At 33.2% G+C, this 15,278-nt stretch overlaps 1 pseudogene; it reads right to left on the bottom strand.

Moving 5' to 3' along the window:
• Positions 1-11,768, bottom strand: part of LOC139820315 (uncharacterized) — a 17,628-nt pseudogene extending 5,860 nt beyond the window's left edge.
• Positions 11,769-15,278: the final 3,510 nt, after the last annotated feature.

Here is a 15,278-nt window from a genome sequence, read left to right on the forward strand (position 1 = left end):
CGTTGCCTATAGCAAAAGCCGAACTTCCTCGATGTCGATAATGTCAACATTTCTAGTCCTGTTTTCTATGTTATATATCTATATTTGTCCTTGTCTAACTATAGGTATCTGTCCTTGTCCGATTGCTGCGCCATCTCTCTCGCTACACGCAATACTGCTTATCTTATCAACCTGCATGTGCTTTTGCTGCTTTTGCATATATAAAAGTTAAAAGCATGACACTTTTTTTCTAGACTTCTATCGTAGTTGTAATTGCACGATATTACATTCAATTACATTTACATCTAAAGCGAAAAAAAAATTAAAAATTTGGGCACATAGAGCTGTCACTGACGACAATATTTGGTTATACAAAAATACTGCAGTTTATATATACAAAATGAGATACTAGCCCTCTAGAGAAAACATTGAAGAACAATATCGTGCAATTACGACTACGATAAAAGTCTAGAAAAAGTGTCATGCTTTTAACTTTTATATATGCAAAAGCAGCAAAAGCACATGCAGGTTGATAAGATAAGCAGTATTGCGTGTAGCGAGAGATGGCGCAGCAATCGGACAAGAACAGATATCTATAGTTAGACAAGGACAGATATAGATATATAACATAGAAAACAGAATTAGAAATGTTGACATCATCGACAACAAGGAAGTTCGATCTTATCAACCTGCATGTGCTTTTGCATATATAAAAGTTAAAAGCATGATACTTTTTTTTAGACTTTTATCGTAGTTGTAATTGCACGATATTGTTCTTCAATACTTTCTCTAGAAGGCTAGTATCTCATTTTGTACATATAAACTGCAGTATTTTTGTATAAGCAAATATTGTCGTTAGTGACAGCTCTATGTGCCCAAATTTTTAATTTTTTTTTTCGTTTTTTATGTAAAACCGACACTAACCCCCTACACTTCTGTACGTACTTTAATTCTGTACAAAGATTTTGCAATTCCGTAAAGCCAATTAAAAGTGGTTTGCTTTTAACTAAATAATGTCGATAATTACTGCCACTATAGGATCCCCTTAAGGGGATGCTGGAGTGACGGCCGAACTTCCTCGATGTCGATAATGTCAACATTTTTATATAATTTTGTTTTTCCTATATTTGTCTTTGTCTAACGAAATGACATCTGTTTTTGTTCGATTGCTGTGTTATCTCTGCTTACTAGCCTGCGTGTATATTTTTGTGGAAAATATACACGATTTCTTTGAACCTCTAATTTATTTTCCAGGCTTTCAATCTCAATTTCAACGGTGCGTTATTGATTGTGCACGTATTCTGAAGAGTGGGAACATTTCGTACATATAACTTATACAACTGTTTATATTAGAAAATATGGTTATGAGATGACAGCATTTTTACATTTTTTTTTAATTATCACTAATTTTTTATATTTCCACTCTTCATTAGTACCTATACTTTACTCCTGTAAAAGGATTTTGCGATCTATAAAGCCGTTTCAAAAAACGAGCTTTGACTGTTTTTCTCGGTAATTGTCCCCTGTCCAGGATCACCTTAAGGAGCAACACGCAATACTGCTTATCTTATCAACCTGCATGTACTTTTGCTGCTTTTGCATATATAAAAGTTAAAAGCATGACACTTTTTTTCTAGACTTCTATCGTAGAGTTGTAATTGCACGATATTGTTCTTCAATGTTTTCCCTAGAAGGCTAGTATCTCATTTTGTATATATAAACTGCAGTATTTTTGTATGAGCAAATACTGTCGTCAGTGACAGCTCTATATGCCCAAATTTTTATTTTTTTTTTGTTTTGGATGTAAACTGACCCTAGCCCTCTATATTTTTGTGCGTACTTTAATTTTGTATAAAAATTTTACAATTCCGTAAAGCCAATTAAAAGTTGCATGCTTTTAACTAAATGTCGGTAATTGCTGCCACTATAGGATCCCCTTAATAACATCCTGTATAATTTCTCCCATTGTTATTATCATTGTTCTTCCTTGTTTTCTTTTGCAAACTCTGAACAGGCACAGATTTGTTATCAATGTACGGTTTTCAAAATTAGGATTAAATCCCTAACAAAAAAGTTATGCGTGTAGATCTATTATCGTACAATGTATATAATATATGTCTATGTATATAAGATTTTTTAAGAAAAATTAAGTGTTCCTCTAATTTTTGTGAGGGGAGAGTTTATAATCGCTAGATTTATTATAATCAATATACAATATATATACTGCCGAATATTGCAAATACCTCCTCAATCACCCTGTATATATATGTGTGTATATATATATATATATATATATATATATATATATATATATATACAGTGTGATTGAGGAGGTATCTGCAATATTCCGGGAGGTAATAGTATTATTGATGATGATTCTAAGCAAAAAAGATCATATAAACATGGGTATGCGACAAAAATCGTATTACACTTTTTAATACATAGGCCAATTAACACGAGAAGCTCGTCAAAACTGAATACACTCATTCTGTAATAATATAGTCCTTGATTAAATTGTTTAGTTGATAAGAAATCGTTATTGCTTCTTGACATCGATTAAACAGTTTAGTCGATGTAAATTCGATAGTATGCGCTCAGCCGAAGGCTATTATAGGCAATAGAATGTTTATTCTATGTGCAGTTATTAGTAGTTAGTTGTCACATCGTTGTCAGTCTTTGTCTTTCATTTCTATCTCTCGATACGCATGGTGCTCTTTCCACGTTATAACCAGAATATCTCGGTAACCGTTAGGAATAGGACCATGTTCATATAATCCTTTTTGCTTAAAATTATCAGTACTATTACACACACTTCCCGGAATATAGCAGATTCTTTCTCAATTACTCTCTATATAATCAATTTATACATAAGTATATTACGTTGTCAATGTTCGACATTTCGAAGAACGCGTTTCTTTATTATGTCAGCAGGTACGGTCTTTAAGTCGTAAGCCAAACCTAAATAAGCGCAAAAGTCAATGAAAGCTGTGGTACAATTGAGTGCATAATTTCCAAGTTCAGCCGTTTTGTAGTCCCAAGGAAACACGTGATGATAGTTATGCCAGCCTTCACCAAACGCTACGATAGCAACTCCAGTATTGTCGACGGAACTAAGTGATCTGCTTAATAAAATAAATGTTTTAAAATAACAACACAAATATTACAATTTATTAATTTTAGCAATAATTTAATAGAAATACGTGTATATCTGATAAATCAGAAATGGCACAATAAGTACGTACTTGTCGTATGGTTTCATACCCCACATGTGAGCCACGGAATTCACCGAAAAAGCAGAATTCAAGTTTAACAAATATCTGCAGACCACAAGATTCCACGAACACCACAAACTCTCATTCCATGCCCACCATGGTACTAACGTTGGTATGATAAAACAGAAGAGTAACATCAAATACATGTACCACCTAAAAAAGAAAATGTTAATGCAAAATAACAGAGATCAACTATAAAGTCATGTTTAATCGGCTAGATCTCGTTTCCGCGAAAACAAACTGTACCATCATACTTTTTTTGAAATACCACGAATGGATCTTGCATCAGATCACTGCAATCGATTGTAGCACCTTTTCTCGCGACATCAGGATGATGTCGAATCAGAAGCCACCCTATATGCGAAAAAAAGAATCCTCTGCGCGAGTTATACGGGTCCGCGTCGGTGTCGGTAAATTTATGGTGCACTCGGTGGTCCCTGGCCCACTTATAAATACTTTCCTAGAAAATATAATGCAGAGAACGACGAAACAATTATGCTGATGAAAAATTTTATTAAGAAAACAGAATGTACAGGGCCCTATATAGTCTATTCAGATATGTCATCCTGTACGACTTTAAGCGAGAGGAGAAAAGTTAAACTTACTTGAAAGGCGATGCTCTGAAAAATCATTAGGATAAATCTCATGGGCCATTTTGCCTTGTAAGATCGATGGGCCCATAATCTATGAGCACCAGCGGTGACGCCCATGCTCGCGGCCAAACCAACAACAAAAACTATAAATTATAAATTACAGTTTGATAAAGTGGAGGGTAATCTAGCATTACGGGAAGAAATATTTAAATATAATACGTACGCCATATAACCGACTGATATTTAGCCTGGAAACAAAGCATGTATAGCCCGTAAAAGCCAGCAAGATAGGTATAGGCAAAAATGATGACATTTTGCCAAATAATTTTCCATTCGTAATCGGTTTTGTATGATTCTTTTGTCAATGCCTTGTCACTTATAGATTTTCCGAATTTTGTTGCAGACATTTCAGATAGATAAGTCCGACACCATACTGTATCAAATATACGTTAAAAATATTTTTGTAAAGTGTAGTTATTAAGTAAGTATTGACTAAAGACTTAATCTATTTTATTATTTATTTTGTTTGTTTTTTTTTTTTTTTTTACTTGTCTCTATGTCTGTACAAAAATTGTCATGCTCGTCAAGTGATAGCGTTTTTCGAAAAGTATTGTAATAGATTAAGGCCGGTATTCATAGTCGGTTCTTATTTTAAGAAATGTCTTAAGATGCTAATACAGCTCTGTGATTGGTTCATAATATCTTAAGATCATATTTAAAACGGTTTTAAATATAAAATTTGACTAGGGCTGCGGTCCGATTCACGCTCACAGCGCTGTAAGAATCTTTTGTCTTCGTTGCACATTGAATATCAAACGAAGATAGAGCGATGCTTTCAGCGCTGTGAGCGTGAATCGGACCGCAGCCTATGAATACCGGCCTTTAAGTTTTTAAAAATATGGAATATAAAACTTTAACACTTAAATGTATAATGATATTATAATTGTAAAAGAGATCATTTAATAAAGAAAACCTAACTGATGGTTACTTATTAATATAGTATTCAAATACACGTATATTTGAATATTATATTAATAAGTGGCCAGTTGGGTCGAATTAAACCATTTTCTTAGTCAATTATTACTTTTACAATTATTTTTAATATTATTACTGGCGAAGAAAAAAGTTATCTCAGGGGTTTATTCTAATAAAAATTTGTGAAAATTCAAACAACAGAAAAATTATGTTGACAAAATAAAATAGAATCCTATCAAAAATTAAAATTTAGTTAGTGTATGTGTAAGGGATGTTATGTAATAATTTTTCTATGCGTTTATTGAAACAAAGAAATTTATTTTCTAACTGTAATAATTAAGATAAAATTAATATAGGGTCGATAGTACGTAGTCTTGAATCGCGAGAACTAAACTCCGAGCTAAACTCTCTTAATTACTTACTTAAAAAACAAGTAAGATAATAAATAAATATATTTTGACGGAGAAACAAGAAATGATTAGATTAAGATGTTATATCGCTCATTTGCTACAACAATGACAACTCGAAAGACAAAATATTCCAAAAAATAAGTGTAAATGTTTTGAATCATTAAAATTTTTAATGTTATACTTTTAAAAGCGATTTTGATCCAATAACTGATTGTAGAGGAACAAAAATATCTAGCTATATATATATATATATATATATATATATATTAGCTCTTTATTCAATGTATTGAATTTTTACTCTTCTTTTGCAAACAGTTAAAAAATGACAATTTTTTAATTATGTCATTGTTGTAGCAAAGCGATATATGCACTGGTCACTAAAGATTCTTTATTGCACAATATTTATATGCTATATTCTTTTGTGAAAAAAGCGATTTTTCGAGAACACTTACCTGCCTAGAATGACTGTGACACTTACAAATGCTTCTGCCACAATTAAATTTTTTTACATTGATATATATGTATAGTGCGTAGAAATATATTATCCACACTTTAATGTCATTACAAAAATGCTAATATCATTTCATGTATATGTATTTTTTATTGTATATAGTCGGCATTTGTTCCCATAATTTTCATATAATATATAACATTAACATTATAATTTTTTAGCTTTATACAAATATGAATTATACATTAACTTGCCTAGAACATTTGTGACATTTATAATGTTTCTGCCGCAATGCAAATTTATTTAAATATAGTGCATAGAAATCCAGACTTTAACATTAGAAATGCTGATAACATTCCCCGTACATGTATTTGTATTTGTATAGTCGGCATTTGTTCCCATAATTGTTATATATTAACTAACATCATAATTTTTCAGCTTTATACGAATATAAATTATATTAATTCATAAGCGTCTACAGGGAGGGGGGGTTTCATTAAAAAGTGTTTACAACTATTTATTAACCGGTTATTGCGAAGAATATTACCACATGCCTCGGTGGTCGGATTGGTACGACGCCCTACACGGAATGAGGGAGGTTCCAGGTTCGAACCCTGGCTGAGGTGATGTTTTTCGCAATAAATTTTTTACAGTTTTTTAATAATTAAATCGTGTCGATTTAATTGTGGGGGGATGGAAGGGTTTTTTAACATTCTAATGATAACTGTGTATTAAGTCCGGCTGTGATCGGAGCACAATGAATAGTTGAAATATATATGTGTTACAATAATACATATAAAAATTAGATATGAATTTTCTGTAACATCTATTAATGCTCGTATAATGGTCTTTCTCATTATATAGCCTTGCTTCAAACGAGCGGGAAATAAGTTTCTTAAAGAATTAAACATTTGCTCTTCTTTTGAATAAAAGAAAAGCAAAGTCATACTACCTTGCCGATCTCTGCCCTAATCCATAGGCAAAACGTTCTTTCTGATTTCAATAGAATTTTAGTTCTTCAATACCTGCCTTGCTCGAACTTAATTTATTTCGCCTGCTTTTTAAAAATTAAATAAGATCAAAATGTTTTATTTATTATTTAATCAACGTCTGCCTTTGTTTTCTACAAATGAGATTGCAATAAATTGAGCGAATAAAGAAAGTACAAGGTCCTAGGGAAGTTGCTGAAATTAAACGCGTTTCTTCTCTCTCCGCGACTTAGGTAGATTCTATTGTCCGTAAGTTCCATTGTTCGTAGTCTTGTATTTACATAACATACGATGACAATTGTTTTATATAAAACTGTTGCGCCTAATCTCGCTCGCCACGAATACGACGTGCCAGTTGAATATCTTGCGGCATGATGGTGACAATAATTCCGTACTTTTCTGGTAACGACGGATTTCACGAAGGGCCACGGTGCCGGGGCTGTAAGGGTGAGGCTTTTTTCACACCACCGATGGCCAGGGCGAGAGCCAGGGCACTCTTCATCGCAACTTTAGTGGCCAACTGTTTCCGGGCGCCTTTACTCCGGTCGATTTGCGAGCAGTCTACTTGGTACGTGCTATCGTAACGGTCAATCGACATGCGTCTAACAGCGAACGAGCGAAGCTCCTTGTCAGATCATTAATGTCTTCCCACTTGAAAATAGTCGCGTCCGAATCAAGTAATAGCTAGACACATTGCGTCTAACTGTTGGTTCTTGAAGGAATCGACTTGAAAGAATTTATACTGGACGAATTCTTTCGGTTATTATTATAGCTTCTTTGATTTAATATTCAAATATAACAATCTAGTTTAAATGTGTAGAATTAAATTGACTTTAAGAACAATATTATTGTCAAAGTATAGACTCTTATAATAAACTGCATTTCAATTTGTATAATGAACAAGCTTGATTGTGTGATTATTACCTCTGCGCTCAAAAAGTAATAGACGAAAGGAATGAAACTTAAATAGCTAGTAGATTAGTTCTGTACGATCGATGAGATCAAAATCTATGAACACTGGCAGTCATAAATACCGATGCACCCTAGTTCGTGATCAGTACTAAAAATACAAAAAAAATATTAATCCTTATTTACTTAACAGTATAATGTCGGTTATAGACAATAACTATAATAGACTATTTTATATAGGAAATTTTAGCTTGCGAATGAATAACTCTCGTTAAAGTTTTACAGTATCAGTCTCATATAAGTACTTCTAGATCTCTTTTATGTAAATTCACATCATAAGGTCGTCTTCAGGTTTTGAAAGTAGAGTACAGTTCCCTTAATTATGTGACATGGTTAAGAAAAACAAGGAAAAAGAAGGAAATAAGGAGTAACACCAAAGAAACACTAATACTATAAACTATTTTAATTATATTTGCACAAAAGGTATACGTATATTATTATAAGTACTTTGAAAGTGCCTTTGCATGTAAATATATCTTCAAAGTTTTGAAACATCCTTCCATTAATGTCTCTCCAATTCGCTACACTAATTTGTAAATTCACATTACTCTAAAGTAATATGTATATCGTATACAGGGTGTCTGGTAATTACTGCGCATCTTGCAATCTTCAGATATTGCATAAATCAAGAGACACGATAGTATCTCGCGCTAAGTGTTTTGCGGCACGGGCAGCAAGATCGAAAGTGTCTCTATTATATGAAGCATCGAGTTGAACGGAGACAGGATGGTTATATCTAAAAAACGGCTAAGCGGATGAAATTTTTAATAAACTTAATCGATTGCTTAGGGTCTTTTATTAATTGTCTTTTTTTCTACATCAAATATATATTAAAGAAAAGTTTTCAATTTATATGCCAAAATTGGGTAGTTTAAATTTAAGAAACGTTATCATTATCAACGTCGTCGTCCCGGTGTCCGCCTATTATAATAAACATTTTACTCGCATATACCCTCACACACTTTCAAGCACCCTTCATACTCTTACTGATCTCCACCCACGCCATTTACCAAATTACCATCACCCTCACCCTTCCCCACTCACTCCCAAACACCTTAATATACTCCGACACATCCCCATGTAACCCAATACATTCTTACTCACCCAAACACATCACCACCCCACCCCCACTTCTTATCCACTCAAGTACATTATCATCCATCTCCACTCTCTCAATCCACATTAATAACGTATTTGTCGTATGATTTCATATGTGAGCCTCATATGTGAGCCACGGAACTCACCGACCAATTACCATTCAAGTTTATGCAATATCTCAAATATTTGTATATTACAGATGCCACGAACACCACAAATAGTCTACGAGATATTTTATATTTTATGTCAAAATATGTCAGAATAAAATATAAAATATCTCGTATAAAACACACTATTTATTTTTTGATAATTTATTACATATTACATATCTACCTTAATAATACTTTAATACCCTTAATATGTAGAATAATTAGAAGAATCATATTATGAAAAAAATCATACAATTCCATTTAAAAAAGGCGATGATCGTTATGTGATGACCTTATTATATACTTAAAAAAATCGATTTTTTCTCGAAAATTAATTTTACCATTATTTGTCCCTCTTAATATCCTACAACTTTTTAAAAGTTTTGTCTGAAATATTTTTCCGCATCTTTCATATTTTTTGAGACATTTACCTGGGGCATTTAAACTGGCACAGACTGTATATTATCAATGTATACGTATATTACGTTCGCCGCTTCGAAGAACATGTTTCCTTATCATGTCAGCAGGTACGGTCTTTAAGTCGTAAGCCAAACCTAAATAAGCGCAAAAGTCGATGATAGCTGTAGTGATATTGAGCCCATAATTTCCAAGTTCCCCCGTTTTATAATCCCAAGGAAAGGCGTGATGATAATTATGCCAGCCTTCACCAAACGTTACAATAGCAACTCCAGTATTTTCGGTGGAACTAAGTGATCTGCATAATAAAGTAAATGTTTTTAAATGACAGCACAATATTACATATCAATATATAGACTATTATTATTTTATATTGTAAACAATTAATTAATTTTAATAAAAATACATGTATGTTTGATAAATTAGAAACGACACAAGTACGTACTTGTCGTATGGTTTCATACCCCACATGTGAGCCACGGAATTCACCGACCAAGCAGCATTCAAGTTTATGCAATATCTGGATATTACAAGATGCCACGAACACCACAAACTCTCATTCCACGCCCACCATGGTACTAATGTTGGTATAATAAAACAGCAGAGTGCCACCAAATACGTGTACCACCTGAGGAAGAAAATGTTAATGCAAAAATAAAAACGATATGATTAACTAAAGTCATATCTAATCGGCTAGGTCTCGTTTCCGCGAGAACGAGCTGTGCCCATCGTACTTTTTTTGAAATACCACGATTGGATCTTGCTCGAGATCACTGCAATCGATTGTAGCACCTTTCCTCGCGACATCAGGATGTTTACGAATCAGAAGCCACCCTACATGGGAAAAGAAGAATCCTCTGCGCGCGCTATACGGGTCTGCGTCGGTGTCGGTAAATTTATGGTGCACTCGGTGGTTCCTGACCCATACATAAATGTTATCCTGAAAAATGTAATGCAGAGGACGGTGATACAATTATGCCGAAAAAGTTCGTTAAGAAAACAGAATGTACATCAGGACTTGGATCTCTAGTTTATTCAGATATGTCATTCTGTGCGACACTGTCATTCTTTGGCGAGAAGAGAAAATTTAACGTGTAACTTACTTGAAAAGCCATGGTTTGAAGAATCATGAGGATAAATCTCATAGGCCATTTTGCCTTATAAGATCGATGGGACCATAATCTATGAGAGCCAGTGGTAACGCCTAGGTTCGCGACGACGCTACCAGCAAAAGCTATAAATTATAAATTACAGTTTGATAAAGTACAGAGTAATCTTATAGTATTGCAGAAAGAAACAATTAAATATATGACACATACCCCATATAAGGGATTGATATTTAGCTTGGAAGAAGGCCATGTATAGCCCGTAAATGCCAGCAAGATGAATATATGTTAAAATAATGATATTTCTCCAAACGATTTTCCTTTCATAATCGGTTTTGTATGATTCTTTCGTCAATGCCTCGTCACTTATAAATTTTCCGAATTTTGATGCAGACATTTCAGGTAAGTCCAATACTGTGTCGAACATACGTTAAAAAATATCTTCGTAAAGTGTAGTCTTTATCGTAAGTTACGTAACGATATTCTGCAGTATTCTGCATTCTTATATCAGAAATTCTTAAAGTTATAGTCTTTCTTATCGTACCACTCTATTGTCACCATATACTTTGCAGTAATTTATTATCTATCTTTTTCATTACACACTATCTTTTAAAGATAGTATAATAAAATTGATTACTCGCATAAATGTGTACAATATGAAAAATTGTATGTTAGAATACGTTCCAATAGAAAATTTGGAAAGTCAGAACATCTTAAAGCCAAAAAACGCATATTGTACATCTATAATTGCTAATATATATTGACTTGTGTTGAATAACTCACTCCGCGTATGAACGTCATTATTATACGTACAGATTCTAAATAAAAAATGTCAATTCTTCAATAGATTACGATATCGTTTTTTGCAGGTTAAATTGAAGGTTTACTTAAATTAATATAGAATTTAATTGTTAATAATATTATTAATTATTTATGATATAAGTAAGCAAATTACAGCATTATCGCTTATGTACCGGTTGTTGTACCGACATACAGGTCAGCATGAGGGGTTGCCCATTCGTGCAAGTGCGCAGGTCGTTCACAGCTGCGTATAGGCTTTGGTATATTATAATCACTAACATATAACGCGCGAAAGCTTACGCAGCTGTGAAATACCATGCGCGCCTGCACGAATGAGCAACCCGTCATACTGGTCTGTATGTCGTGGCAACACTGTACGTTTGACTTAAAACTTGACACAAAGTATTACAAAACAATATATATTTATTAAGCGAAAATAAAATTACCTTTTGTGATCAGAATATTATTAAAATTTAATGTCTACATGTACAATCAAACTTTCGGTCGTCTTATCCGGGAAAATATCTGAAGGTCCAAGTTCTCCTGAAATAAGAAGAATTAAATATAATAAATATCAAATCTGTAAATAACATTGATATGAATGCAACTACTTATTTTTAATATTATAACTTTTTAATATTTAATTTGTTAAGTCACACATAACTTCCAGTTGATTTCGATATAATTATTTCGTATTTCGTTGTGTAATGTTTGGGAATCATGAAGCAAAAAGTAAATATTATTGATTTTTAATAGAATTATGTAATTTTAATTTTATTAATTTGCACATTTTTTACACGTTTCTCACATATATGCTAAACAACATTGTTTCTACGATAAGATTATTAACATTTAGTAAGTTCGTATCTCTAAGAATATTTCGAAAACAAAAGTAAAAGTACAGTTGTAAGTAATTTGATGACCAAGTAAAGTCTGGAACATGGTTGTACGATAAATCAAATTTTATAATACAAATAATTATAATGTAGTTCAGTACGGATATATGCTCTTTTCAGACTGATTTCTGAGACAAAAAAGGCATTTAATTCCCACTAGTGTATAGTTCATCAAAGACCACCATGAAGATCTCACAATCAGTAGAGATCGAAACCGATTTTGGAAATCACATTTCACAATATAATTATATTTGTTATTTGTATTATAAAATTTGATTTTTCGCACGCGTACGATCGTACCCCAAACTCGCACTAGCCATCAAATTGTAACTGTAGTTATATATTAAAGTGTCAAACAGATAAATTTTGGTTAAATTATATCAAAAACTAGAAAGATCTTCTGCGCATATATTTTCGAAACAACATATTTGCATTTTCGTATAAATGCGTATTACACTTGTAATAATTTTTTACCTACTTTATATTTAGAATGTTGTTATATGCGCGAGCGCGGAAGGAATTTCTATTTCGTGCGCGCTTGAAAGAAATTCTGACACTTTCTTAGCTACGACACTTACAAACGAATGCGGAGCAGCACGCGGAGGACCGGAGCTTTATCAGCTTGCACTCCGAATCCCCGTTTGCGCTCCGAAAATTGCGCGGGGCCAATCGGCTGTCGACATCCGACGTAAGTAATTTGGCAAATCTGAACTGATAGTAGGGGAGCCCAATAGGGGATTTGGTGATTTACTCGAGCGCGACAGATTAACATATAGGGGGATACCTTGCACCCTGTTGAGTACCTCCACTATATATAAGCCCTTAATATAGGATCGCGCGTCTAGGGCAGCCGATCAGAATAGTAAAAAAAAATCGATTGTTAGAAATACTCGAGCGCGTCAGATTAAGGTAAGGTGGGTTAATAACATGCTGAAAAGTGTGCATTTCAATAATCTGACGATTTGAGCGTGACGTAAGGGAGTGGGAGGGTCACAAACTTGAAAAAAAACAACGTCACCTTGACATTCTCGAGCGCGGTCGTTTTTTTTTCCCGTTTTCAACCGTTCCGTACAGCCACCCTCACCATGCAAACCGGCAGATTAACATACCTCCAATATCAGAGACACGTGGGGCATATACACTATCAATATCTGACGCGCTCGAGTATTTTTATGTGACTATTCCTGTAGACGCTTCCCCCACCGGTGAAAGGGTGTACATTATATAACCTTTTTTTCTTTCTACCATCTAATCTTCAAAATCCAATAGGTTCCTACGACGCTCGAGTAAATCGCCATTTAGCCCTCTGGGCTCCCCTACTATGATCAGTTGTTTTCGAGTAAGGGCCAAAGCATATATGTGTAAGGAATGTTATTTAATAATTTTTCTATGCGTTTATTAAAACAAACAAATTTATTTCTAACTGTAATAATTAAGATAAAATTAATATAGGATTAATAGTACGTAATCTTGGATCAATAGTACGAGAACTAAGCTCTCTCAATTGCTTATTTAAAAAAAAAAATCCGTACACACACACACACACACACACACACACACACACACATACATACATACTTCCGGACACTTTCTACTAATATGATTTCTCGACATTTTAGAACATTCTAAATCTATTTCTTTTAAAATCTCGAAAATTTTTTTTTCATCATCACAAAGCTTCCTCTATGAGGAAGCAATTTTTTGATAAATAATAATTTATCAAAATAATGATTGTGATAGAGACGATATTACATTTATAACGAATAAATTGTTTTAACAAAATTTGTTTTTTCCATTTTGGATGTATCAAAGGTATCGTCAAAGGAGGACAGTGTAAATTGATTTTTTTATATAAAAATCAACAATAATTAACTTTTTTATATCATAAAATATTAATAAAACCCTATGTAAAAGGACAATTCTTTAAGTTTTTGTTTCTTTAAAAAAAGTTCTTTTAAATAAACACCTAAAATCGAGATATCTAAGATCGGAATACCCCATTAATCAAAATACTGGGCGACAATAAGTCTCTTAGTCGTGAACAAAGGAGCAATAAGTAACAATGATAAATATAAAATCCGTAATACTTACGTGCTCCGTGAGCAAAGCTAAAATTATTTGCAAACGATAAAGGAACAACTCGTTTCGCGAAGTCGTTCGTTCCATTACCACCTGAAACGAAACTGATTAATTGAGAATTGAGCGGCTTCGACCTTCTTTTCCAGCGGGATTGAACAAGGTGGTTTTTTCTTTCCACAAATTGCTACGTTTTTAAAAGTTTTACAGACGGACGTAGCTACAAGAGTTCTCATTAAGCAATTAAGCACGTTTTACCTCTGTTTCTCAACATAAATGCGTCACATTATTCCCGATAATGTAATCGCAATCGCGCATGTAATTATTCGTTGCTTATGTTAAATAAACAAATGATAAAGTGAATTTTATTAGTATTAATGATCAAGTACTTATTTCACGGATTTGTCACTGATTTTTGATAAGAAATTAATTAAAACGATGCCAATTATTCTGACCCCGTAACGTTTACTTAAGATGATTACAAACATGTCATTTGACAGATAATACATTTGCACATATTAAATACGCGTCACGGCCGGACAATTCGAACTTCAATCTGGGCAGCCGCCACATTTACAGTGAAATGGACTGGCGTAATTCCATTCTATCCATCCGGTATAAATCTATCAAAGTGCCCTTCACCGTGACACCTTACGCGAGTGAGAATTCCATTACCATTTTCGGTTAACTTGCGTTAGATATTCGCATTAGATATAATCTGTAATTCTCTAACAAGAGATTCTAAAAATCAGTTGCAGATAAATATGTCTTATATATAACGTATTATGTATAACATTATATATAACACGTACATATAATATAATTTAATAAAACGTAAACTCTCTTTTTAAAAATTTAAAAACATGTTATCTCTTTTTCTTTTTTTTTTTTCTTCTCTTTTCTCGAATTATTTTTATATATCTCTGTTTTAGGCGACACTCAGTATTTATCAATTATCATTATTAAGTGCGTTTATTAAGATAGTTTGAATACGTTTCATTATATCAAAAACATAACACTGTTTTCTATCTTCGGTACCAGTGTAATCAAAGCTGATCAAAGCTGACCGTGCAGTCTGCAGTTCTCTCGTCCCTTTT

Source organism: Temnothorax longispinosus, chromosome 10, assembly GCF_030848805.1.
Source record: "Temnothorax longispinosus isolate EJ_2023e chromosome 10, Tlon_JGU_v1, whole genome shotgun sequence".
NCBI lineage: Eukaryota > Metazoa > Arthropoda > Insecta > Hymenoptera > Formicidae > Temnothorax > Temnothorax longispinosus.